Source organism: Narcine bancroftii, chromosome 8 (genome assembly GCF_036971445.1).
Source record: "Narcine bancroftii isolate sNarBan1 chromosome 8, sNarBan1.hap1, whole genome shotgun sequence".
In the NCBI taxonomy this organism is placed as follows: Eukaryota; Metazoa; Chordata; class Chondrichthyes; order Torpediniformes; family Narcinidae; genus Narcine; species Narcine bancroftii.
In genome coordinates, this window is record NC_091476.1 from 90,936,433 (window position 1) to 90,962,818 (window position 26,386).

General features: G+C 40.4%; 1 protein-coding gene across 1 annotated transcript in view; it reads right to left on the bottom strand.

Annotated features, from left to right (window-relative positions):
* Positions 1-14,594: 14,594 nt before the first annotated feature.
* tmem218 (transmembrane protein 218) overlaps positions 14,595-26,386 on the bottom strand; it is a 144,991-nt gene continuing 133,199 nt past the window's right edge. The window contains exons 5-6 of the transcript XR_011343274.1: positions 15,538-15,631; positions 14,595-14,826 (exon numbers count right to left, since the gene is read on the bottom strand). The gene's annotated coding sequence lies outside the window, so the exon portion shown is untranslated. The remainder of the gene's footprint in view (positions 14,827-15,537; positions 15,632-26,386) is intronic.

Sequence of the window (26,386 nt, forward strand, 5' to 3'; positions counted from 1 at the left end):
GGAAGGCTCTCTCAGCAGCAAAAAAAGCAATTCCAGACAGAGACACACCAGCTATCCCAAGGAGTCCAGGCCATTACATTCTACAAAGTGAGGGTGAACTCCATAGATGACTGTGATGCTTCATTGCCCAATGAGCTGAACACTTTCTATGCTGTCTTGAGAAGGAGAACTCAACAGTGCCAATGAGAATCCCTGCAAAAGCTGACAACCTGAGGTCTCTGTCTCTGAGGCCAACATCAGAACATTACTCAAGTGGGTGAACCTTCGCAAGGCATCGGGCCCTGATGGCGTACCTGTTGGAGTACTGCAAATCTGTGCCAACCAACTAGCCAGAGGGTTCACGAACATTTTCAGTCTCTCATTACGGCAATCAGAGGTTCCCTCCAGCTTTAAAAGGACATCAATCATCCCAGAGCCCAAGAAGAACAGAGTGAGCTGCCTCGATGATTATTGCCCAGTAACACTCACATCTACTGTGAAGAAATGCTTTGAGAGGTTGGTTATGGCTAGAATTGACACACACCTAAGTCAAGATCTGGATCCACTGAAATGAACCTACCATCACAATCACTCCACAGTTGATGCTATTATCACTGGCTCAGCACTCAGCTCTGGATCACCAAGGCAACAGTATCTCATTCTTATGGCTGCTCTTGGTCCACAACTGCTCATCCTTCAACACTATTATTCACTCATTGCTGATCAATAAGCTCCAAAACCTGGGCCTCTGCATCCACTATGCACTCGATCCTTGAGTCAACGATGCGCTCAACGTTAGCATAACCAATGAGATGATTATGGACTTCAGGAGGAAGTCAGAAGATGAGCCAGTCCTCTTCGAGCAGTGGAGAGGGTCATGAACTTTAAATTCCTGGTGTCACCATTTCTAATGATCTGTACTGGAGCCTCCATGTCAATGCAATCACAAAGAAGATTCGCCAGTGTTATGGAGTCCAGAGGACCCCAAAACCCAGCAGCAATAGATATGCACTACAACACAAGGTTACTTAAACAAAAGTAGTTTTTAATTATATTTGAACAGGAAAACAGAATTAAACTTTAACTTATTACTGAACCTACTTTCCCCCTCCAGGGTTCTCCAGATGATCCTCTTTCTTTCAGGTCACCTTTCATACCACCTGTCTTCTCCTTTGACCAGGCAGCTTTCCAAAGTTTGCCAGCTTGTCCCTCTGGAACTGATTTCTGTCTCTCTCCTCTGTGTTTCACACCAACCCTCTTTGAGAGCAAAACTGTTCTCCCCTGCCTGCTAAGATCACATGCTCTCCCAGGCAAACTGTATTCTGCAACTTTGTTGCTTTCTGCAAAAAGTCCTGCAAAGATTCTGTGTTTTGAAATGTGTGTGTGCAACCTGCTCTCACCCCCAAACAACCTCTAAATACTCTGTCACACCAGCAACTATACTTGGTGAGGAGTTTGAGGAGATTTGGTATGTCACCAAAGACTCTCGAAAGTTTCTACAGGTGTACCTTGGAGAATATTCTGTCTGGTTGCATCACTGGTATGGAGATGCCAATGCACAGGACAGGAAAAAAACTCCAGAGGGTTGTTAACTGGGCCTGTGACATCACGGGCATCAGTCTTCACTCTATCGAGGGCATCTATAAGAGCCGGTGTTTTTAGAAACTAGCCTCTATCCTCAATGACCCCAACTACCTAGGCCATGCCCTCTTCACACTGCTACTATCAGGAAGGAGGAACAGGAACCTGATGACGAGCACTCAGTGGCACAAAGACAGCTTCTTCCCCTCTTTCATCAGATTCCTGAATGGACAGTGAACCATAGAAACTACCTCCCTTCTATTTTTTCGCACCATTTATCTATCTATTTATTTATTTAAATGTAATTTATGGCCCGTCTGCTGTTGCAAAGCAAAGAATTTTGTGACAAGTTCATGACAAATTCTAGTATTAATCCTATCTTCTAGTATGTCACATGACTATCTTGGGTCCCTTGGTGAGCGTTCTCCCATTCCTTCGTCCCTGCATTCCCATTACCAGAAGATCATACAGCATCTTGCTATTTTTAACCAGGTTTGCTTGGCGCTGATGGATAGATACGTATTGTTTTAAATTATAGTTTGTGCCGATATGCACACTGTGTGATTATATAAGGCGGAAGTGTTTGGGATAAGGTCCAGGTGAACACACACTGCAGATACTGAAATCTGGTCCAGGTGGTTTTGTTCTCTTGAGTGATTTTTTTAATATATATTGAGGAAAAAACATCATCGATAATGTTGACTATGGACAGGGGATTTGAAAAAGCATTCTCTTGTGCTTTCTGATTTTATTTTCTGCCTTAACCAAGGGCCTTGTTAAAACTATTTACATCTAATGTGATTTATATTTAAACCTCTGTTAGGACATTGCTTCATTTTGTTTTCTGCATCAGCTCAAACCACAATCTTTGCTGATATTATAACTGCACATGTTGTTACCAGCCTGGTAAAGTGTCATTTCCTCTTGGAGTTGATCGTGATATTTTTCCCCTATAATTCAGCAGCTCTGATCAAGTATTATAACCATATAACATATAACAATTACAGTACGGATGTGTTGCATTTAATTTTACGGCCAAACCTCTGGAAGTATAGAACACTGTGTCTATTCAAATGATGGCCTTCTGCCCCTCTCCATTCATTGATTCAAAATAAAATATCCTGTATATCAGAGCCTTAGAAGTGGGACTGTGCAAATCAATAATCAGTAGAGTGGGTGGATGATGTGGTGAATGATTTGTCACGCATATGAGAGCACTCAATCCAGAGACCCACTCAGGAGAACAGTCACCGAAAGAGCATGAAATGCCAAAAAAAAGCTATTTAAAATTTCCTACATCTGCCCGCAATGTTTATAATATTACTAAAATGCTAAACCCAGCTAATCATTTTGGGATTTTGTAATAGAACTCTCACTTCGTATCTTCCAGAACAAAAGTTTAAAGTCAGCAATTTGAGATTTGTCTTCACAATGGCCATTCGAGATGCATGTTGTGTCCATAAGTGGTAGGAGCAGAACTGCACCATTCAGCCAATTGAGTCTGCTTCGCCAATTGAATCATGGCTGACGAATTTTCAACCCATTCTCTTGCTTTCTCGCCATGGCCTTTGAAACCCTTACTAATCAAGAATCTATCAACCTCTGACTTGGCCTCCACAGCCATCTTTGGCAACAAATTCCCCAGATTCATCCCCCTTCGGTTGACAAAACATCCTCATCTCTGTTCTAAAGGTGGGTCCTTTCACTCTGAGGCTGCACCCTCTAGTCCCAGACTCTCCCACCACTGGAAACATCTTCTCCATGTTCACTCTATCCAGCTTTTTCAATATTAGGAATATTTAGATGAAATCCCACCACCCCCAACCTGCACCCTGATCCAGTTAAACTCCCGCTTTCAGGTGCCTAGCAGGGGGTGGACTGATGACAATCAGCCAGCGACCCAACTCCCCACGCCTGACAGTCCCCCTCCCCACTGCCTGGCGACCCATCTCCCCACTACCTGACAGCCCCCTGGTGTGGGACATCAGGGCTGGGGCGGCCAGCACGGGAGGTTGCCCACCCCTGGTACAGTTTTGTTGGGGAAAGAATTTTCCAAACCTTGTCTTGCAAATCATCCATTTGCAAAATGCTGATAGACTGCAGATAGTGAAGAAGCCCTGTTTCAAAGGGAGCAGTTTTGCAAATGTTTTTTTTCTAATCAAGTCTACACACCAAATGTTCTCTCTAGGCACCTGAAAGCAGCAAGGAAAAGCGGTTAGCAGCTTTCAGGTGCCTAGCAGCGGGCAGGCTGTTGACAGTCAGCTGGCGACCCACCGACAGCCACCCTCCCCGTTGCCGACAGCCACCCTCCCCGCTGCCGACAGTCACCCTCTCCGCTGGCGAGACACGTACCCTCCCCGCTGCCGACAGCTACCCCCCCTGCGAGCCACACATTACATGTCAAAGAGCCGTATGTGGCTCGCAAGCCGCGGTTTGGCCACCCCTGCTCTAGAACGTACTCCAGGTCTCAGCTGTTCACCATGCAAGTCCTGCCTTGATTTCACCAACCAAAGTGCAACATCTCACACTTGTCCAAGTTTAATTCTACCTGTTTAATTCCACCTTCTCAGTCCATCTGGATCCTGTTGTAAATTTGAATAACCACATTTACTGCCAACTATGCTTCCAACTGAAAATTTACAAACCATTGCTAACGATATGGCCTTCCCTGTTATTAATATAGATTGAAAACCCAGTGAACCAGGTACTAATCAATGTAACATACCATTGGCCACAGGCCTCCCACCTCCACTACCACCCTCTGTCTCCTACCATCAAGTCTATTCTGTATCCAATAGGCTAGCTCACCCTGGATCCCATATGACCTGACCTTCCAGTCCAGCCTACCACGCAAGACCTTGTCAAGGGCTTGGCTAAGGCCCATGTAGACAATGGCTACCATCCTACACTTGTCCATCTTCTGGTGACCTCCTCCAAAAAAACCCCATCAAATTCGTAAGACAGGATTTCCTATGCATAAAGCCGTGCTCATTATCCCCAATCAATCCTTGCCTTTCCAAATGCAAACAGATGCTGTCTGTCAGAATGCCCATCAGTAATGTATCCTTGGCTGCCAAAATGTTTGGCCTGGAAGTCAGCCTGAAGAAAACTGAGGTCCTCCATTAGCCAGCTCCCCACCATGACTACCAGCCCCCCCACATCTCCATCGGGCACACAAAACTCAAAACGGTCAACCAGTTTACCTATCTCGGCTGCACCATTTCATCAGATGCGAGGATCGACAATGAGATAGACAACAGACTCGCCAAGGCAAATAGTGCCTTTGGAAGACTACACAAAAGAGTCTGGAAAAACAACCAACTGAAAAACCTCACAAAGATAAGCGTATACAGAGCCGTTGTCATACCCACACTCCTGTTCGGCTCCGAATCATGGGTCCTCTACCGGCATCACCTACGGCTCCTAGAACGCTTCCACCAGCGTTGTCTCCGCTCCATCCTCAACATCCATTGGAGCGCTGTCATCCCTAATGTCGAAGTACTCGAGATGGCAGAGGTCGACAGCATCGAGTCCACGCTGCTGAAGATCCAGCTGCGCTGGATGGGTCACGTCTCCAGAATGGAGGACCATCGCCTTCCCAAGATCGTGTTATATGGCGAGCTCTCCACTGGCCACCGTGACAGAGGTGCACCAAAGAAAAGGTACAAGGACTGCCTAAAGAAATCTCTTGGTGCCTGCCACATTGACCACCGCCAGTGGGCTGATATCGCCTCAAACCGTGCATCTTGGCGCCTCACAGTTTGGCGGGCAGCAACCTCCTTTGAAGAAGACCGCAGAGCCCACCTCACTGACAAAAGGCAAAGGAGGAAAAACCCAACACCCAACCCCAACCCACCAATTTTCCCCTGCAGCCGCTGCAACCGTGTCTGCCTGTCCCGCATCGGACTTGTCAGCCACAAACGAGCCTGCAGCTGACGTGGACTTTTACCCCCTCCATAAATCTTCGTCCGCGAAGCCAAGCCAAAGAAAAGTTTTCTGGCTTATCCTTACAGCTTTACGAGATCATAGATAAGTGTAGGATTTCTTGGGATTCTCCTTAACCTTATCTGACAAGATCAGCTTAATAAACGAACCAGATGCTGAAGTAGTAGAATATCTGAACAATGGCCAAATTATCAGAATGTTGAAGTTTACCAAATTTCCAATTGAACTTCAATAATTTGCTGTTGAAATATGGCCATTACTGTCCTTAATCTGAGACTAACGAATCACTAGTTTTTTGAAGATTTGTCAATTCATCTCAAGTCACCGCCGCCCAAAATCAGATTATCTGGAGTGAACATTATAAAAATATTACACTGTTATAACTCACTACCAAATGAAAACATGTAATTTGAAAATGGGTTTGGATATCATTTCCAGCCAGCTTATTATCTTCCAGAAATGCTTCACATTATTCTCTTCTGCCTTCCACTGAGTAATATGTAGTCAATAATATTTACAGAAAAATAATCAAAGTCAAACTTCTTGTGTTGAAAGCAGTGTGTTTACACATAGAACCTCTTTAGATCCAGTGCACAGAGCCAACACTATAATCTATTCAGATCCTGGTCTCATTGCAGAAGTTGGGATGTTAAACATGTCTTTCTTTATCCAACACCGCAATTTCCCAGGTGGATTAATTAACAACGCTACAGTCAATTAAAATATCTATTTAAATGAGTTGCACATCTGTGCTTAAGATTTCACACAGGAAGGAACTCGTAGTTCCATTAGACCATGGGGAAATTATTTGAATATATGAGCCATTCATTCAGCATTAAAACTGTGAATTGGAATTGGTTTCCTTGGAGACCAACATGTCAAGACAGAATGCATCATAATCTAAATATAGAAAAATTCCATCTCCATCTTTGAAGTACTGGCTGTGAGATTGGTTGAAGTGCTGGGTGATGATTTGAATACGACCTTGAATTGGATTTGAAACAGCCTATTTTTTCCAGGCACCTTTTGATGTCACTTTATAAAAACCAAGGTCACACTGGGGATGGACACAATAGTGGATGTCAAGGCAATCGATTGCTTGTTTGGCTCTGTAATGTAACCTGGAGCAAAGTGGCCGTGGAACTACTTTCTGGCAATATTCTGGAACCTCCCCTTGTATCTGACACCAACTGATTTTAAATTTCTAAATTTAGACATATGGCACGGTAACAGGCCCTTTCGGCACATGAGCCTGCGGCGCACAAGAACATCCAGTTGACTGACCAACCCCTGGAATGTGTTTTGAACAGTGGGAGGAAACCGAAGCCCCTGGGGAGAATGTACAAAACTCCTTACAGACAGCACCGGATTTGAGCCTCAATCTTGATTGCTGGCGCGCATTGTGCTAACTGCTACACCAACCGTACACCACCTGTACTTCTTCAGTGAAAATTCCAGAATATTCGTACTGATTTTCTCAGATTGCTGCCTGGTTGGAGTCAGAAAACAACACGAAATTCACGATAGTGGTGTTTAGTGATCTAACTCAAGGTACTTGGACAATGAGCAACAAAATAATCAGCAGGAGGAACTCGGCAGGTCAAGCAGTTGGAGAGAAAGCAGAGTTGATGCTCCGGATCAGATCCCTTCATCAAGACCATTTGCCTTCTCTCATGGATGCTGCTCGACCCACTAAGTTCTTCCAGCAGTTTGTTTTCTACTCAAGATTCCAGCATCTGCAGTCTCTCGTGTGTCTCCAGTTTAGTTCTCCAGCAATAAAATTGGACTTGCTCTTTTTCTTATCTTTAGTGAGTGAGTAGGCGTGCAAAATTCATCAGGGAAGCAGGAGAGGTCACGAGGCTGCCTCATGGATGCGCTTCGAACAACTGCTGAGATTGACAGCATCCAAGGAATTTTGATTTTTCAATTACACTAGACAACAAATTTCAAAAGGTTTGCTTCCTGAGAAAAAAAAAATTGGGGACTATCATAGACAACTTCAAACTGAACACAAATATAATTTCCAATTTTCTGAATCACATAGGAAGTTGGAGAAACATTAAATTCACTTTTATTAAATTCAGAATGTTTAATCGCATAATTATGCTGACATATGATTTTCATTTGTACTCAGAATCTGATGCCTCTTTTGCCAGTGTCCAACAATAGACAAACTTTGAGGGCAATATACAAGTAAACTTAAAATATGACAGGAAATCTCAAAATTTGGTTGTATTTAAAAACAGTATGTGATAAGTACAATTTAAAGCACTTTTTGTGATCTGATTTCAGATTTATTGTCAGAGTATATACACAACATCACATAAAACCCTGAGATTCATTTTCTTGTGGGCATGGCGGAATTACCACTTATCGGTAGTGCAAAAAAAAACTGTACACAGCATAAACCTGTAAACAAATAGAGAACTTTAAACAGATAGTGCATGAAGTCAACAGGTTAAATGTGGTAAAACACAGGATTCTGTTGACACTGTAGTTAAGTGAAAAAAACATACAAATGTTAGAGAAACTGAGCAGGTCAAACAGTGCCTTTATGTAGCAAAGGTGAAGATACATCACCAACGTTTTGGGCGTGATGAAGGGCTCAAGCCCAAAACGTTGGTGGTGTATCTTCACCTTTGCTACATAAAGGCACTGTTTGACCTGGTGAGTTTCTCCAGCATTTGTGTGTGTTTTTCAGGTTAAATGTGGTGGAAATTTTCCTAAGTGCATTTATTTCAATGCAAGGAATGTTGTAGGAAAGCCAGACGAGCTTAAAGCATGGATTGAAATGTGGAATTTTGACATTGTGGTGTGACAGATTATGTTATATTTTATATTGTATATAGATATGTTTTAAAGGAGATCAATTGTGGCAGGTTTTTTTTAGTTAGGTCACACACTGATACAAACACTTCAACACAGATCTCATTTAAAATATCAGAGCTCTGCTCAAGCCAGGCAGTCCAGGCTCCGAGTGCCTTTGCAAAAACTTTGAAGAATGCCTATAAGGACTTCACAAGTAGGTGTTAATTGGACATGCTATGGAGTAATGGATTATTGTTTTGGAAAGCAACAGATGAGTGGACTTAAAGATTGGGTTCGTTGCCGCAGTCTCTCTGAGTGCAGAGTGCTGTTCTAAGAGGGTCATGTAGTTTTTCTCTGAGGGAGAGAGAGAGAGAATTCAGTTCTACAGTTCAGCAGCAGCAGTTGGGACTGGAACAGGACAAGCTGGCAAGCTTGGGGAAAAAACCCATTTTGAAGACGGGTTGTGAGTTCTTAGTTCAGCCTGTTCAAAGCCCTTGTGGTCCATACAAGAAGGGATGGCTGGCTGTATAATGTTTCCCTTGAAATAAGGGAAACAGAAAAGGAACTCTGTGGTGACCTGAAAGAAAGAGGTTATCATCTGGAAAACCCTGATGGGGCAAGTTTCTTCAACAAGACACTGATGTGGCTGATTAAAAGGGATCAGTTTGTGTCCAACAAGCAACAAATCTCTCTCTGAAAACTGACAAGAACCTTCCTGAGCAGTAACCATTTACCTTTCAACCACCACCTGGGGAAATTCTGTGCAAAGTATAAGAATTGCCTGATACCAGTGAACTTGGAGGAATGAGAAGTGAGATTGGATTGTGAATCAAAGAACTTTTCTGAACTTATACACACATTACATACTTAGAATTAGAAGGGGGTTAAGTTAATAGTAATAAGTTAGAGTTTGATCCTGTTTTCATGTTTAAAGATAATTAAAAGTAACTTTTAAGTAACCATTTGTCTTGGTGAATTTCTATTGCTGCTGGGTTTTGGGGTCCTCTGGGCGCATAACAGTGGCCATTAGTGAAACTTAGTTGCAGGAGGGGTGGGTCTGGCAACTCAGTGTTCCACACTTCCATTGCTTTAGAGTGATAGAATGGTGTTGGGGTTGGGGGGGTGGAATGAAAGGGATATGGCATTGCTCGTCAGGGAAAACATCACAGCTCTGCTCAGGCAGAACAGACCAGAGGGCTTGTCTACTGAGGCTATATGGGTGAAGCTGAGGAACGGGAGAGGTTTGACCACCCTCATGGGATTGTAGTATAGACTGCCCAATAGTCAGCAAGAATTGGAGGAGCAAATTTGTAGAGAGATAGCAGGCAGCTACAGGAAACCTAAGGATGTGATAGTAGGAGATTTTAACTTTCCACATATTGACTGGGACTCCCATACTGTAAAAGGGCTGGATGGATTGGAGTTTGTCCAATGTGTTCAGGAAAGTTTTCTAAATCAATATATAGAGGTACCAATGAGAAAAAATGCAATATTGGATCTTCATTTAGGGACTGAGACAGGACAGGCGACAGAGGTATGTGTAGGGGAACATTTTGGGTCCAGTGATCATAATGTCATTAGTTTCAAGTTAATTATGGAGAAGGATAGATGGTTGAGATTCTAAATTAAAGAAAAGCTATTTTGAGGAAATGAGAAAGGATCTAGAATGCTTGGATTGGGATAAATTGTTTTCAGGCAAGGATGTGCGAAGTAAGTGGAGGACCTTCAAGGTTAAAATTTGACAGTACAGAGTTTGTATGTTCCTGTCAGGATTAAAGGGAAGGTGATGGGGACCCTTGGTTTTCAAAGGATATTGGGGATCTGGTTTGGAACAGGTGTAGGCAACATGGAGCAAATAAGGTACTTGAGGAGTATTAAAAAAATCCAAGAAAAACCTCAATAAAGAAATCAGGAAGGCAAAGAAAAAGACATGAGATTGCTTTGGCAGACAATGTGAAGGAAAGTCTTAAGGATTTCTACAGGTATATTAAGAGCAAAAGGATAGTAAGGGGCAAAGTTAGTCCCCTTGAAGATCAGAGTGGTCGGCTTTGTATGGAACCAAAAGAAATGGGGGAGATCTTAAAATTTTTTTCACTAGTATTCACTTGGGAAACAGGGACAGAGTCATGGGAAGTAAGAAAAACAAGCAGTTAGGTCATGGAACCTATACAGATTAAAGAGGAGAAAGTGCTTGGTATCTTAAAGCAAATAAAGTTGGATAAATCCCCAGGGCCTGACAAGATCTTCTCTCGGACCTTGATGGAGGCTAGTGGAGAAATTGCAGGGGCCCTGGCAGAAATATTTAAAGTGTCCTTTCCCATGGGTTCGACAGAGGATTAGAGGGTAGCTCATGTTGTCCTATTGTTTAAAAAAGGGCTCCGAATGTAAACCTGGAAATTATAGGCTAGTTTGCCTGACATAATTAGTAGGTAAATTATTGAAAGGTATTGGAACCCAGAAACTGATAAGGGATAGTGAACATGGCTTTGTGCATGGTAGGTCACGTTCAACCAATCTCATAGAGTTTTTGAAGGAGGTTACCATTAAAGTTGATGAAGGAGAGGCTGTGAATGTTACCTACAAGGACTTTAATTTGACAAGGTCCCACATAGGAAGTTAGTCAGGAAGATTCATGGTGAAACAGTGAACTAGATTCGACAATGGCTGGACGGGAGAAGCCAGAGAGTCGTGGTGGATGATGGCTTCCTGGACTGGAGACCTGTGACTGGTGGTGTGCCTTAGGGATCAGGGCTGGGAACATTGTTGTTTGTCATAGAGAGTAGAAGAATGAGGGGAGATTTGATAGAGGTTTAGAAAATTATGAGGGGAATAGACAGAGTAAATGTGAGTAGACTCTTTCCATTTAGATTGATACAAAAGGACATGACTTTAGCTGAAAGGTTTAGGGGGAACATTAGGGGAAGCTTCTTCATTCAGATAGTAGTGGGAGTTTGGAACAGGCTGCCATCTGATGTGGTAAAAGTGAGCTCACTCTTAAGTTTTAAGAATAAACTGGATGGGAGTGGTCTGTTGGGTTATGGAATGGGTGCAGATCTGCAGGATGAGAGAAATGATGTTTTGGCACAGATTAGAAGGGCCAAATAGCCTATTTTTTGTGCTGTAGTTTTCTATGGTTCTATGTCATCTATATCAATGATCTGGATGATAACACATTCAGCTATCTTTTCAATCTCCCTCCATTATGCTGACTCATGGAATTGGATCATCAAGTTTGCAGATGATATCAAGATTGGAGGTGTTGTGGACAGCAAAGAAGGTTTTCAAAGTTTGCAGAGGGATCTGGACCAGCTGGAAAAATGGCAGATGAAATTTAATGCTGACAAGTGTGAGGTGTTGGATTTTGGAAAGACAAACCAAGAAAGAAGGTTGGGCACTGAGGAGTGTAATAGAACAGAGAGAGCTGGGAGTATAGATACATAATTCCCTGAAAGTGGCATCACAGGTGGATAGGATTATTAAAAGAGCATATTGGCCTTTATAAATCAAAGTATTGAGTAAGTTGTATAAGACATTGATGAGGCCAAATTTGGAGTGTTGTGTGCAATTTTGGACACCTAACTACAGGAAGGATATCAATAAGATTGAAAGAGTGCAGAGAAGATTTACTAGGATGTTGCCCTGACATCAGGAACTGAGTTACATGGAAAGGTTAAACAAGTTAGGACTTTATTCCCTGGAGCATAAATGAATGAGGGAAGATTTGATAGAGGCATTTAAAATTATGAGGGGGATAGACAGAGACTTTTTCCTCTGAGGGTAGGTGAGATACAAACCACAGGACATGGGCTAAGAGTGAGTGGGGAAAAGTTTAGGGGGAACTCTTTCACACAGTGAGCGGGGGGAGTGTGGAACAATCTGCCAGCTGAGGTGAGAATGTGGGCTCAATTTTAACATTTAGGAGGAATTTGGACAGGTACATGGATGGGGGAGGAATGGAGGGCTATGGACTGGGTGCAGGCCAGTGGGACTAGGCAAAAAAAATAGTTCGGCACAGACTAGAAGTGGCCTGTTCTATGGTTCCATGTAAAGAAACTGACTGCAATACAGAGAGAGTAAAAAAAAATCAATAAGGTACACAAGAGTCCTTAAATGAGTCCCTGATTGAGTTTGTTGTTGAGGAGTCCGATGCTGGAGAGGGAGCAGCTGTTCCTAAACCAGGTGGTATGAGTCTTGTGGCACCTATACCCCTTTCCTGATGGCAGCAGTGAGAACAGAGCATGTGCTGGGTGATGTGGATGCTCTCTGACAGCAACATTCCCTGTAGATGATCTCAATAGTGGGGAGGGTTTTGCCTGTGATGTCCAGGGCTGTGTCCACTACCTTTTGGAGGGCTTTAGTCTCAGGGATATTGGTGTCCCCATACCAGACCATGATGCAGCTGGTCAGCAAACTTGCCGCTGCACATCTGTAGAAACTTGCCAGGGTTTCTGATGTCCTAACAACCTCCGTAAAGTCCTCAGGAAGTAGAGGCACTGACGTGCTTTCTTCACAATGCCATTAGTGTGTTGGCTCTAGAAAAGATCCTTCGAGATAGTTGGTGCACCACTCGGGTATGTTTTCAATCTCCCTCCTGTATGGTGACTCATCACCTTTCTTTATACAACCCACTACCGTGGTATTGTCGGCAAATTTGTAGATGGTGGATAGTGTCCTAAGTGTAAAGTGAGTAGAGCAGGGGGCTAAGAATACAGCCCAGTTGCGATCCGGTACTGATGGAGATTGGAGAGGAGATTTTCTCACCAATTTTCTTACCAATCCTCACTGATTGTGGTCTGGAGGTGAGGAAATCTATGATCCAGTTACTCAGTGGGGTGTTAACTCCCAGAACTTGGAGTTTGTTGATCAGTTTTGAGGGAATGATGGTATTTAATGCTGAACTGTAGTCGATAATGAGCAACCTGATGAATGAGGTGTTCCAGGGCTTTGTGTAGAGATGGCATTCACCATAGACCTGTTGTAAATCTGCAGCCCAAAATCCATAAAATACACTCAAAAGTGTTCAGGAGGCAAAACTTTCATTGTGCAGTGTTATGCATCACTAGAACTGGGCAGAATATGGAGAAATCTTACTAAACATCATGATAAAGCACAAATTTGTGGGCATCTCAATATTCCCAACATGGAATTTTGCAGTGAAATCGCAAGATTCCAGTCAGGAGTAGCAGACATTGGTTGTTTTGCTTTTATCCCTTTCTGAACCTAAAGAGTAAAGAGATGTACCATTTTGCCTCTCTGCTTCCATCTCTAAGTTTATATTCGCCATTTCATCTGTACGACAGTACGAGCTTTAAATGAACCAAGTCAGAGGTGAGACTGGAGACTGCTGGCAGGAGACTCACGCCAGACTACGGACTGCTGGAGACTGGCTTGAAACTGGTCGAAGGGATACCAGGTATTGGAACTGGGATGTTGAAGGGTTCTCGACTGTGTTGGAGGTTCGGATCTGGAGCTTAGGTCGCCAATGGTTTGGACTGGATTTTGTGTGGTTGTAGAATCTGCAGAGGCTGCAGGAGCGCTGGAGGTGAATCTACGGACACTCGATGACTCTGGGTCGACTCTCTTTTGCTTCTCTTTCTCTGACTGTAAGAGGCCCTTCAGGCAATTTCTGCCGATGGCGGATCTGTCTGCCTCACGGCAGGCAAAAGCAATTTCATGTAATATGACACTGTTTCATTACATGACAATAAATTGAATCTTGAGACTGTGTCCATGCTGACCTCATGACCCCATGATAAATTTTATTTTACTTTTGTGGCAAAAACTTCGGCATGCATGGATGGTAAGTGTGAAGATACAGAGTTGTGAATCGTTGTACAATGGAGTAGTCAGCAATGATATTCACCACAACAAGCTCACAGATAGACGTGAATCGGAGACGGTAATGCAGAAAGAATCACTAATTTAAACTTAGGAGACAGAGGAATGGAAGCAGAAGAATATTAATAAATAATGATTAAGAGCAGATCTTCTCTGTAGCTTTTCCCAAACTTTAGCATTAAACCCTTTAACTTTACAAACTTTACCATTAAACCCTTTAACATTACAAATCCAAGTCTATTACCCAACACAGCTGCTCTTCACACAATCCACCAATTTAGATAAAACTGGAACCAATCACTCCAGTCAAACAGTGAGTGAACCCCCTGCACAAAACATCCTCCTAACTCCTTTTTAATTTAAGTCAAGTGTCTTTTGGATGATATTTGCTTAATTTGGTTGTGCCTTAATGAGGCAAGTAATTAACAGAGCCCACGGTGATAGGAGTTTCAAGCTATGGTTAATAGCTGTTTATGCAATCGGATGGAATCACTTGGTTTGCCAAGGCAACAATACCCAGCTGGAGGCAGATTGGTTAATTGTGGACAAACATCTTCAGATCCCTGCCTTTTCAGCCTTCTGCATTTCAGCCACACCTGCTTGAGTTTCCCGGTCACAGGAGGAGCTCCTCTAGCTGAGCGTTGCAGTCCCTATCCCGTCTTGTGCGTTCTTTGCCTGCCAACAGGAAATGGGATCAGCATCCTCCTCTGCCTATGTACCAAAGATTATCTACTTGGAGAAAGACAATGTTTCTCAAAAGGTAATATTCTGTAGTGTGCTCTCATTTCCTGCCCACTTATGAGAGTGATAATTGATATTGAAACATGATTTGTTCAATGTGAGATTTGCACTTGTTAAGGAATTATTTTATTTTGGGGTGTTAGTTTTTATGTTAAAGCCCAATTTGTATTTGTGTCAGGTTCACACTTGTGTGATTTATATTAAGAACTAATTTGCAACTGTGACCAGACTCACTGACTTGATTAAGACAGGATTCACACTGCATATGACATAATTATTTGTCCTTTTTGTTCACCGAGTCTGCAATTTGTACATGCAAATTGTGGCCTTTTTATGACTATACATAGATTATAAAAAATTAATAATTGAAGCTTTAAGCAAACAAGCAGGAACATTAAGAACATGGTTGGGGAACTTAAACCTGTGATTATACAGAAGCTCCAAGATGCTCTCTCCTATGATGGAAAAGTTTTCTGCATTCAATTTATCCCTCTCGTCAGTTGATCTTCTACGGAAGTACTACAGTGTTGCATTTAGTTTTGTTAGTGGTATGGCTTGTGAATTGCAAGCACCAGGAGAAGCTTGCTTTGTATTTGTTTCAGTTTATCCATAGTTGGGATGAAGGTCTTGTCAATAGGAGCATACCTTTAGCCCATCCTTCACGAGTTTCCACCTTGATCTTCTGCAAGCGTCTGGGTGATGACTTTGCGCTGTGATGTACATTGCCAAGGTTTGGACTCTGTGAATCAAAAGGATGAACAATGTTTTCAAGTCAGGTCAGTCACTTAAATGACCATGAGTAGGAAGATACATGGTGAATTTTTGTTTTCTTTAGAACAAGTCTTCTGAAAAAACAACCCGGCACTAAAAAGTTAAATTATGGGACCTATAAGAGTCAAGTCAAAGTTTATTATCATCTGATTGCACAAGTTTAACCTGGCAAAACAGAGTTCTCTGGTCCTTGGTGCAAAACGTGCAGACATACAGCCAGACATAACAGATACAGACAATATATATATATACACAGAACAAGTATTCAATTATACAAATAAATATATAAATGCTGTTTCGTAAATATGAGAGTCTCATATGGTTAGTGTGAGCAGTTCCTTTGGTCGTTCAGCAGTTCCCACTGACTGTCGGAAGAAGCTGTTCCTCATCCTGGTGGCGCTGCCTCTAATACCCCTGTATCTCCTTCTTGACGGGAGCAGCTGAAAGATGCTGTGAGCAGTGTGGAAAGGGTCTCAACAATTTAGCACGCCCTCTTCAGACAATGATTCCGGTAGATCAAATGTTTTTTTTTTGGTGGGTGGGTGGGGGTAGGGGATAGGGAGACTCCAATGATCCTCTCTGCCTCTCTTATGGTCAAGTAGATTGACCTTCAATCCGTTGCTCTGCATCAATTGTACCACATTGTGACAGTGTAAGTGCCAAGGGGGGGGGGGGGGCATTTTGAGCATTGCCCCCTCCCCCTCAAATGAGGTATTGTGATCTCACTCCATCCACTCACTAGGGTGGCCAGATGTCCAGTTTTAGGCTGGACAGCTTGGCTTTTGAATAATCTGTTTTCAATCTGGTGCCACTGCAAGCAGGATATTAATTTGCCTTCCATATAGGGTATAGGGGAGAAAGGGGGAATGTCCCATGTTAAATGTGGCATTCCAGGATCCGTTGGCCATGCACAGCCTAGAGACCCCAGGATGCAGCATTTAACCCCCCCACCCCAGCTGAGTGAGTTTTTGAGCGTTAGATTGTGCCCCCCTACTAAGACTTCTGGTGCTGACCCTGCGCTCTCAATAGAGCTACTGTACAAGGTTAACACAATGGCAGTAGCCTTGCCTGGTTCAGTCTTCTCAGGAAGTGCAGTCACTGTTGCACTTTCCTGAAAAGTGAGGAGATGTTTATCTACATAGGTCACTAGTTAAGTGAACTCCAAGGAACCTGGTCTCATACACTCTTTCCACTACAGAGTTGTTGATATGTAGTGAAGGGTGGTCGTTCCTGGTCCTCCCGAAGTCCATGATCATCTCCTTCATCTTGTCCATGCTGAGAATCTGGTTGTTATTCTCGCACCATTTCACGAGACTTTTCACCTTTTCTCTGTCGTGTAACTCATGCTGACGAAGCCAACTGCTGTTGTATCATCTGTAAACCTGATGACACTGTTGGAGCTGGATCTGGTGATACAGTCATGGTTCAGTAGTGTGAACAGTAGCAGGCTGAGCCCACAGCCCTGAGGTGTGCCAGTGCTCAGTGTGACATTGCTCAACGTTCTGCTACCGACCCAGACTGTGATCTTCCTGGTATAAAATATTCTGTTATAGAATATCAATCATTTAGAATGATACTATCTTGGGGTCTATGTCACGTGATGACATGGAGTTAGTAATGTAATCCCTACTCACTATATGAAAGAATCTGTCGAAAGAGTTGAAGAACAGGATCCCACCCAACGGAGGAAAAACTTGTTATTACAGCGCTGGAGCTGGAAAAAGAAAAGGACCAGGAGAAAGAAATAAGGCCGACCTCAAAGAAGGAACCTGTTCGGAGGTCCTCCATGGTGAATGCCAGAGAATTGGAGAGACCTTGAGTTCTTTCACTCAGGGTTTCCCCGACAATGGCCGCTGGTAACTGAGGAAGAACGTCTACTGCGCAGGCACGAGAAGTTGCACATGCACAGAAAATAAAAAGAATCTTAGGCACTTTTAAAGAAATATCCTGAACCTGAGAGTGCTGGAGGAGAACCAAGTGAAGAACTAATAGAGGTAGAAGTTGAATCGAATATAGAACAAGGATTCAGAGAGGTTGGTAAAGAAACTCCATTGTTGGCTTCGGAGGTCAAAATATATATGGGTAATCTGCAGCGTCTCTGGAAGGATCATTGCAACAGACTCTTAAAGTCCTATCTGATAAAGTGACAGAAACGTGACAGGTCAGGTGCAGAAAACTGTAAAGCAAATGGATAAGAAATTAGAAGTTATGGAAGAAAGAATATAAGGAAATTAATTGGAAATACAGCAACTAAAAGACCAGGTGAAAAATTTGCAAACAAAATCAAAAATAATGAAGGATCATTTTAATCAGAAATGGACACTTTGAGAAATTACAGTAGAAGAAACAACATCAAGATTGTGGGCTTAAAGAAGGTGATGAAGGTCAGGATATGAAGAAATTTTTACAAAGTTGGATAATACAAGAACTGAGAATGGAAGAATTTAAAGGAAACATTGAAATTGAAAGAGTGCATAGAATCTCAAGATCAAAACCACAAGAAGGTCAAAACACTCATCCAATATTGGTTAATTTCCTTCACTATGAGGTGAGAGAGAAAGTGCTGGAGCTAGCAGCAAAGAAAGTGAAGGCTAGACAAGCCTCAATGATCTACAATGGAAACAAGATCTTTTTCTATCCGGATACAAGTTCTGAACTGTTGAAAAAGAAAAAGGAATTTAATGTAGTTAAATCTTTTGTGGAAGAAGAGATGTGCATTTGTATTGAGATATCCTGCTGTATTTGAAAATTTTTCTTAATGATTAGCATAATTTTTTTCAGATCCTGATGAAGCCAAAGCTTTTGCTGAATCTTTGCCTGTTAAGATGGGCAGTAAGGGGTGAGGAGGTATACTGTTCGGTTTGACGGTAAAACTGGAAGATTATGCGTTTATTTGACTTTTCTTTAATTATAAGGGTAGAGAGTTAAAATAATATCACCAGGTAGTTAAGTAACTGAAGATTTGTGTAAAGGCTGGTCAGTATAAGATTCGGTGGGGGGGGGGGGGTGAGGGGCAACCACCCTGCTGGCTGCCACCGAATCATGTGTGTGGGTGTAGGCTGATTACCACTCTTATAAACAAGGGCAATTAATAAAGGTTTTTTTTGCATGCACCTATTTTAGGGTTTTCTATCACTTCTTCTTTCTCAACTTTTCTTCTTTCCACAAATTTTTTGGTATAATAGATCTATTAAAGAATAATGCCTTTGTTATGTTAAAGGGGGATTTGGAGGATGAAGGCTGGATGAGTAGAAGGTTAATTTGATTGAAAATGATTGGGAAGATTAATTTTATGAGTTTTAATGATAATGGGATACAAAATCGAATAAAACATAAAGATATTGGTATTTATGAAAAAAATATAGATATAGCTTTTTTACAAGGAAGGCATTTAGCAGAGAAGGAATTAGATAAATTACAAAGGAATTGGATGGGTAAAGTAGTGGCAGCCTCATTTAATTCAAAGGCTCAAGGAGTTGCAATATTGCTAAATAAAAATCTACCAGTAAAAAATTTAAATGTAGAAAAGGATGTGGCAGGAAGATATGTTATGGTAGAATGTCAAATCCACTCAGAAAATTAGACCTTGTTGAATTTATATGCTCTTAATGTAGAAGATAATAAATGTATACATTATGTTTTTATGAAAATATCAAATGTCAATGGTAAAATTTTAATGGGAGGAGATTTTACTTTGACATTAAATTCGAAAATGGATAGATCGGGAAAATATGTAGGAGATAGTAAAGTGTCTAAAGAAGTAAAAGAATTAAAGGTAGATATGGAATTGATATTTAGAAAAAAATGCATATGAATGAAAGAGATTTATCATTTTATTCTTTTCAACATAAGACATATTCACAAATTGGCATGTTTTTATTGACAGCTCAAGTTCAGTCTAGAGTACAACAGGTGGAATATTTGGCACATGCAATCTCAATCCATTCCCCTTTGTTATTGCCAATAGTATCTGAGGAAGATAAAATTAGTGGATATGGGTGGAGATTAAATAAGGTATTGTTGAAAAGGGAAGATTTTTGTAAGAAAACAAATAAGTATTTTTATGGAAAATAATAAAGATTCAGTAAAGAATAAATTTGTTATATGGGATGCTTTAAAGGCATATTTAAGAAGACAAATAATTAGTTACACGGTAAAATTTTAAAAAGGACTATTTAAGTAGATCAATTAGAAAAGAAAATAACTGGCTTAGAGAAAACAATACAAATTAGTCCAAATGAGGAAAGGAAGAAATTAATGAAAACAAAAAAGGTCAATCTTAATATGATAAGATATAGAGTTCAAGATGTAGAGTTGAAAGAGATATTTTGCAAACTAAAGAGGTATTATGAACTGGGAGAAATAGCTCATAAGGTGTTAGTATGGCAGTTAAAGAAAGAATGGGTATCTAGAACTATAGTAGCAATGAAAGACAAGAATGGTCAGATGGTTTATAAGTTGAAGGAAATAAATTAAAATTTTAGAGAGGTTTGTGAGAAGTTATATAAGTGAGTTAAAAACAAGATGAAATTAAAATATTTGCAACAAATGCAATGACCAAATATGTGTGAAGAGAAAATAATTATCTAATTCATTTACAGAAGCTGAGATATACGAGGTTCTGGAAATAGTGCAAAATAATAAAATGCCAGGAGAAGATGGTTTTCCAGTAGAATTTTATAAAGAATTTAAGGAATTGTTGGTTCCAATTTTTGGAGATATTAGATCAAATAAGAGAAGTAAATGATGTACCAGAATCCTTTAAGATGTCATTGATAATAGTAATACCATAAAAGGGGAAACATCCATTATAAACAGCTTCATATAGACCAATATCTTTATTAACTGTAGATTATAAAATTGTATCCAAATTGTGGGCTAATCATTTGGTTAAGATACTTACATACTGATTAATATGGACCAGATGTGGTTTATTACAAAAAGAAAGGCAGCAGATAATATAGTGAGATTTTTAAATTTGATAAATGTGGTTCAAAAAAAGAAAGTTCCAGTGATGGCAGTTACTTTAGATATAGAAAAAGCATTTGATAGATTAGAATGGGACTTAAATAGAAAGGTATACAAGTTTGGATTTCCTGAGACATTTTATAAAAGGAATAAAAGCATTGTATAATGAACCAAAGGTGAAAGTAGTAGAAAATGGTCAAAAGTTGGGTTTGATTAGATTAGGAAGGCCTTCCAGGCAGGGTTGCCCACTTTCAACATTATTGGCAATAGTATCATTAGCTGAAGTGATTCGAGGGGATGAGGAAATTACAAATTTTGAGATGGAAGACAAAGTTCATAAAATTAGTCTCTTTGTCGATGATGTTATAGTATATTTTACTAAACCCAAAATTTTAATTGAATAGACTAAATGAAAGATTAACAGAACATGGATTAGTTTCAGGATATAAGGTCAGTGTGGATAAAAGTGAAATGGTTAATCCAGTTTATACACAATGTAAAAAGTTAATAAAATTTAAATGGCAAAATGAGGGGTTTAAATATTTGGGGATAATGATAAGTAATCAATTGAATAATTTGTATAAATTGAATTATTTACCACCTTTAAAAAGATTGGAGGAAGATTTAAAAAGATGGAAGGAATTACCAATAACATTAATAGAACAGGTGAATTGTGTTAAAATGAATATTTTTCCCAGAATTCAATATTTATTTCAAACATTACCAATTCAGGTACTTTAAATGTTTTTTTTAGACTATTAAATGAGAATATTAGGGTGTTTTATGGAAAGGAAAATCGGCAAGGCTAAGTATGGAGAAATTGACATGGAAAAAAGATCAAGGGGGTTTGAGTTTACCAAATTTTAAAAGTTATTATAAGGCAGCTCAATTGAGATTATTGTCTTCTTGGTATCTAAGAAGAAAAATATCTTCCGTAGATATTGAGATGAATAATGTAGGTGAAGAAAGTCAAGAAAAAATATTGTAGAAATGGAATTATGAAATTTTTAAAGGTAGAAAAGAAATAATAATTTTAAAACATTTGTTTTGAATATGGAACAGGATACATGTGGAAAGAGATATAAGGAATTATCAGTTTGCTCAATTGACTTTAAAACAAAATCAGCTTCTTCCGTTTACAATGAATAATTCTTTATTTGACAATTGGTATGAAATAGGTACACAGAAAATTCGAGATTGTTTTAAAGGTTCATTTTTTAATGACTTTTGATCAATTAAAGGAGAAATATGGGATATTACAAAATACAATATTTGCATATTATCAATTACTATAATATTTGAAGGAAAAAAAGGAATGAATTTGAGACTTCCGGAGTTTGGTCAATTTGAATATGTTATAACGATACCTTTATTATTCGAAGATTTATAACTACTATGTATAATAAATTACAAGAAGTAAAAGAAAAAAAAAAGATTTGTATAAAAGTAAACTGAATTGGGAACAGGATTTAAATACACAAATTCAAGAAGAAATTGTGTAGAGATAGTGTGACTAATACAAGCAATGCTAGATATAAAATTTGCATCAAATGTATTATATACCCTAGACGTTGAATAAATTTAAATTAAATTTCTCTGTTCAAAGTTTTGGATGTAAAAAAAGAGGTTGGTAATTTTTTTGCATTCAGTATGGTTGTGTGAAAAGGTTAAAAAAAATTGGAAAGAATTATGTGTTATCTTACTGAAGATATTAAAAGTTAAAGTAGATCCAAGAATATTTTTTGTTGGGTAATATATATTTAATAGAGACATTAATTTGGAATTAGATAAATATAAAAAGAGATTTTTGAGTCTAGCAACACCAATTGCAAGAAAGTGTGTAGCTAAAACATGGAAATGGAAAAATGTTAAATTAGAAGAATGGTTTAATGAAATAAAATGTTGTCTCCCATTAGAAAAAATTACTTATGAGAGATGATTATGATAAATTTTGTCAAATATGGGAGCCTTGTATGAGATTTATGAATATAGACTAATCCATACCTTCTAATCCAATTCCCCCATCCCCGAAAAATATGGTACTTTTATCAAGAAATATATAATGGTAATTATTAACGTGGTTATAATAATTATTACGATAAATGCAATCTTTTTTTCTATCTGTAGGGGCAAGGGATGGGGAGGTGAAAATTGAAAATTATTTAGTATTTATTATGTAATGTTATAGCAAGTTAATTTGAAATTTATAAAGATACTAATAAATATTATAATTTAAAAAATATTATCTTGTATTCACTTGCATCTGGAAAAGTGGAATAATAGGATTCTGTTCTTTATAATGTTAATAGGATTTTCTAAGTTATCCACAGGAATCCCATTCCTCTGGTGTAAGAACCAAGAACAAGACAAAGCAATAACATTAAAGCAAGGCTATCCAGGAATTGAGACTGGAAGTTATTTTACATTCATCGATAGAAATCTGTTTATATCTCCTCCACAAGATTGTTTGCAGTTGGGCAATTGGAGCTTTGGAAACCCAAATTATTTTAATAGGCAAGTTTATTTGAGAATATGAACTAAATTACATAATTATCTTACAAGAGGAATCCATGATCTATTTAAGTAGTGTACAGGCACCAGTGGATGAATGGCCTATTCCCATTTCGAGTGATCCTGTTCCAATCTACATGTCATGAAGCACAGAAGTCTGCAGACATTGTGAGTATGGTTAAAAACCAAAATGCTGAAGACACTCAGCAGGCCTCACCACATTCATTCGGGGCAAAGATTGTAAACTGATGCCTTGAGCCTGAGACTTCAAGATGCAAGTAAAAAGCAGGCAAGCACATGAATTAAAAGGCTGGGAAGAAGGAAAGAAAGGCCAAGGACAACAGAAAAAGGGTGATAATTGGACATTGATAGGAGGAAAGTAAGGTGAGAATTGATCAGGTGGATCTGTTGAATGGATAGCTGGAGGAATGGAGAGAGGGAAAGGAGACAGCTAGAGGAAAGGAGAACCTCGCACTCTTTTGCGCTCATTCTTTTCTTGTTTCCTCTCCTCCTACTCTGCATTCACAGAACCACTCCTGTCTATGTCTAATCATCACTCTTTGTCTGTTGGTCTGTGCTCCTCCCCTTGCTCTTTCTTCTCCCCAGCCTTTTAATTCAGGTGCCTGCCTGCTTTTTACTCACACCTTGAATAAGGGCTCAGGCCTGAAACATCAGAAATATATCTTTGCCTCCTCAGGGTGTGTGACCTGCTGAGTTCCTCCAGCATTTCTGCATTTTCACCAAGCTACATGTCGTACTGTTAGGCGCTACCAGTTGCCCCAATAATCACAGAGACAAAGACTAAGGGGAGCGATAGGCTTTATTACACACACGAGACTGCTGGCCCAGGTCCAAGCTAGGGAAATGAGGGAAGGCAGAGGTGACTCGACCTTTATGGCCTGGGTCACAGAGGAGGAGTCCAGGGAGGAATCTAGGATAGGATGTCATCAGGAGGGTGGGCCAGCCTGTGCCTGTAGGTAAGTGTAATGATATGGTTGTATGTACTAATCTACCATTTGAAGCAGCTCACCACTAACTAACATTTGCTTCATTAAGTGATGAACTTGCCATTGAAAGGCATTATCCATGTCAAATTTAGAAATTTATCTTCCAGGACTGGGTGGGATCTGGAGGTTTTCCAAACACTCACTGCTCTTTGGTAGCATATCCTTGTACAACAATGTTGATATCCATACCCGCCTGTTGTTCATCTTTCCACTATTTACCAATTGCCATGTTTCTCACCAATATACAATATTAGATAAGGTTAAAAAAATCTCCAATTAAATAATTTGTTTGTTACAACTGTCTCCTTCCCAGCACTATTTGAAACAGAGTTAAATTATTTGTAACATATATCATGGCCTTGAGATTCAAACCTCAACTCCTCATCACTAAAGTTGTCTATTTCTGCTTCCCACCTCTGATCAACCAGTTGTTGAAAATCTCATATGCCTTTGTTATCGTTTGACTTGATCATTGCAAAACCCTCCTTGTTTGTCACCCCTGATCTATCTTCAAGATACCTGAACTCATCAAAATTTCCGCTTGTTTCCCAATCTCCATCAATTCCCATTCGTCATTGACCCTGTGCTTGATCACCTGATCTGGACTAATAGCATTTTAAACCCCTCTTACTTTAAAATTCATATCCAATTCCTTTTGTTGCTATAATCCTGTCAAGCCCTGAAACCTTTCAACGTATCTACTCTGTCCTAAATCTGGCTGCCTCCTTCTCCCTGACTGTAATCTTTCTAACTGTGCTTTCTCTTGCAAGGCTTAAACCTTTGGAATTCCAACCAAACCATGTGCATATACTGTCCAAATATTTCCTTCTATGAGAGTATCAACCTTTGCTTGATGCAACTTTTCTGATACACCTTAAAACGTTTTGCTACATCTTTGGTATTTCATAAATAAAAATTGTTGTTGCTGGTGGGCAGTTGATACTTATTCTGCAAACAAAAGAAGCTGGAGGGATCAGACAGATCGATCAGCATCAATGGAGAGCAAGAACAGTCACTGTTTCAGGTCGGGACAAAGGGTATGGACTTGATACATTGAATGTACATGAGAACATAAAAAATAGGAACCAACCGGCCTGTCAAATTGCTCCACCATTCAAAGAGATCATGGCTGATCTGATGATGGCCTCATCTCCACCTACCTGCCTTTTCCTTGTATCCCTTAATTTCCCTACTATGTAAAAACCTATCCAACCTTGTCTTATTGAGGTCACCTCCACTGCTTCAATGGGTAGCAAATTCCACAGATTCACTACCCTCTGGGAAAAGCAGTTCCTCATCTTCTAAATTTATTCCCCTGGAAATTGAGACTATGTCCCTTACCAGTGGAAACAACTTCCCTACTTTTATCTTTGCCTTTCATAATTTTGTTTTCTATAAGATCCCCTCTCTTTCTACTAAATTCCAGTGAGTACAGTCCCAGATGATCCAATCTCTCCTCATAGGTTAACCCTTTCATCCCTGGAATCAACCTGATGAACCTCCTCTCCAAAGCCTCAGGTAAGGAGACCAGAACAGCACGCGATATTTGGGATGTGGTCTCACCACTACCTTGTACAGTTGCAGCATGACCTCCCTGCTCTTGAATCCCTCAAGCAATGAAGGCCAACATTCTACTTTCTGCCTTGATCGCCTACTGCATCTGCAAACTAACCTTTTGTGATTCGTGCACAAGTACTCCCAGGTCCTTCTGCACGGCAGCATGCTTGCTGTTTGTAGTGGTATGAACATGTATCTGCTGATGAATAGCTGGCCCGTTCCCCCACTGGTGACTCGCTCCCTGATAACGCCTCCCCTTGTGACCCTGTCCTCATCATGGGGGCTGCCATCCAACTGAATGGGCTTCCACTTCGACAGTGATGGCAACCTGGTACTGGTGTCCATTATCTTGGATCAGGGCAGCCCTCACCCGATCACCCACACGATGATGGAGATTGAGGTAAATAGGAAACGAACTAACTGTCTGTTCAACAGTGGAAGCTTCATCCACCTGAACACTGCTCACAAACCCGCTCTCCCCGTCAGACCAACGAGCGGCACGATATCAATGGCTGCAAAGGACCAATTTTCCAAGATCTGTGGGTGTTGTGTTGTATTGCAGGGTGAATGTTATGACCATTTCCATTTACTGTTAATGCCTCAGCTCTGCACATCGATCCTTGTGGGGCTGGACTTCCAGATCAGTTCAGGAGTGTTATGATGGCATTCAGGGAGCCTCA